Source organism: Palaemon carinicauda, chromosome 27 (genome assembly GCF_036898095.1).
Source record: "Palaemon carinicauda isolate YSFRI2023 chromosome 27, ASM3689809v2, whole genome shotgun sequence".
In the NCBI taxonomy this organism is placed as follows: Eukaryota; Metazoa; Arthropoda; class Malacostraca; order Decapoda; family Palaemonidae; genus Palaemon; species Palaemon carinicauda.
The window spans coordinates 16071493-16073992 of record NC_090751.1 but is presented as its reverse complement, the minus strand read 5'-3'; the positions used below and the strand labels follow the sequence as shown (position 1 = coordinate 16073992).

The 2500-nt window shown below is 38.1% G+C and overlaps 1 protein-coding gene across 8 annotated transcripts in view; it reads right to left on the bottom strand.

Annotated features, from left to right (window-relative positions):
• LOC137620550 (serine/threonine-protein kinase WNK1-like) overlaps positions 1 to 2500 on the bottom strand; it is a 524046-nt gene that overhangs the window by 155275 nt on the left and 366271 nt on the right. The window lies entirely within an intron of this gene.

Below are 2500 nucleotides of genomic sequence, written 5' to 3'. Positions count from 1 at the left end.
ATATACTGTACATACATATATGCATATTTTTTTCAAAAAGGCCCATAAAAGAAACACAGGAAATATAAATAAATCACACTATATTTCGGTCAATAAACATCGACCCTCCTTTACATCCTGAAGAGGGTCGATGTTTATTGACCGAAATATAATGTGATTTATTTATATTTCTTGTGTTTCTTTTATGGGCCTTTTTGAAAAAACATGTTTAAACTGTTCGATTACAGTTATAAGTAAGACATATATGCATATGTACACACACATATAAGTGTGTAAGAATAACATATACACTTACTACTAACTTGCAATACACAAATACAGTAATACAAAATATGGAAACTTTAAGATGAAGGTACCATGCACGTTATCAGTCCACTAGGCCCACTGAGTAATCAGCCCCATCTAACATTCTTTACCAATCGATTACCGATAAAGAGGTCACAACCGGCAATTAAGACTAACTGAGGAAGGGCTGTTGACCCTCGAGATTAACATAATCACAAAAGAATAGGGCGACAAGAGCCATTGTTTGTGTGTCTCGCTATTCCCTAACATGGCAATCATCCAAAATCGATTGAGAAGTTTAGACCAAATCCAACGTTCTGGCAGACCTCTCATAATCCACGAATTACCGATTGGAATACGATAAAGGATTAGAAGCCATTTCCTCTTTCCCCAATATTAACGACTCGGGCTATATCTAAGCACGGTTTTCCCAGACAGTCTCTTGTCTAGGTTATTCACTTCCCGTACCCGTGACAGGAAATAACCCATGACGTCTTTACAGCCGGTAAGTCAAATCATTGGCGTGAATAGCATAGACTTGGCATCAAGAGTGCAACTATACAAACATTGATTTCATCGAAGCCTTCACGACGCTTTGTTCTAAACGTTGTGCAAATACAGCGGACGATCGTATCATTACAGGAAGTATTGCCTTCATTAAGCAACCGTCTATGTAAAAGCTAATGAAACTTGCAATTACTTTAATGCAACATACCAAATCCAAAATCTCAATAAAAATCAATCATATACTTCAATTGCAACATCTATAACAGGTAATAACCACCCATCCCACTTCTCTTTAAAATCGACTTCTCATGGAGAGAGAGAGAGAGAGAGAGAGGAGAGAGAGAGAGAGAGAGAGAGAGGAGAGAGAGAGAGAGGAGTCCTGTAACCTTAGCAAAGGTGGAAAACGTCTGCTAGACGATCAATAATCCCCAAACTAAGATTCTCCTCCTACCTCTGCGACTCTTTTCCTCTGAACCCCCCTTCCCCCGAGAGAGAGAGAGAGAGAGAGAGAGAGAGGAGAGAGAGAGAGAGAGAGAGAGAGGAGAGAGAGAGAGAGAGAGAGAGAGAGAATGTATATATTTCGTGGTGATAGGGAACAACGCCTTGCTTCCATGAGGGGAAAGAAAACGAGGGGAATATATATAAAAGGATAGACTCAAAGAAACTACTTCCTCAGTATATTGGGGATGGTTTAGGGACGCAAAATAATTCCTATATATACCCCATACCGTGAAGAGAAAAATTATTACTCCGTTACACATCAAATTATTCTCCATCGATAAATCTTAATGCTTTCAAAATACATAAGATAGGAAATTAATATTTTCGGTGTTAGAACAGTGTTTCTTTCTGGTTTGGACATGAAGCGACCAGAGCTTGCAGATCGATAACCCGGACAGACGGTTACGCAATAGGAGTACCGGCAAACGTTCCGAGGGTGAACGTTTCCAGAGGGGACGTCCCCATATCGAAAAGAGATGATGCGCTACTTCGAAAACTGTGAAGTTTTTACAGCTTCTGTGATGACCAAGTTACATAACATGCCTAGAATTAGGAATTTTCCAGAAAGTGAAAGTTCTCGAGGGCCACTCACTGCAAGAGGACTTCTTCAACAAGTCTGAAGCTAGAGACGTGAAAAGGAGTTCACTAAAAACGCAATGCCAATACTCTGGTTCTTTGCACAGATAGAACGAGATGTCTGGCACATAAAGGCCTTTTTGAAAATACGAAAACAGCAGCAGCCTCCTCATCTTCGTAACTGAATAAAGGACCTTATAATTTATCTATTTTTCTATCTTTACTTACAATCGCAAGTGATAAGAAACCCTAAAAAGCTACGTTTACATGTTTCCAAATTTACTTCTTAAGTGTATTTATGCACTCAGAAGAATAAACAAATATTTCTTAGAAGAAAACTTGAAACTCCAATTTCAGAAAGGTAAGAAACCAAGAAGATTGTATAACTTCATAAATCTGGCCTCCAAATAAATAATATAAAAAATATAATGGTAAAAAAATATGGAAATGTAGGCAAGAACTGCCAATTTTGTTGTCTTTTTGCCACACTTGTGACTTTTGATGAACACAGCATCCGTAAAGAAACGCCGTTAGGAGAACTTTCATTTAATAAACATAAGACAATTTTCACGTGTAATTCTCGTATACATGAACACAGTTTACAATAGTTTGCGTGCTAAGAAGTTATTTT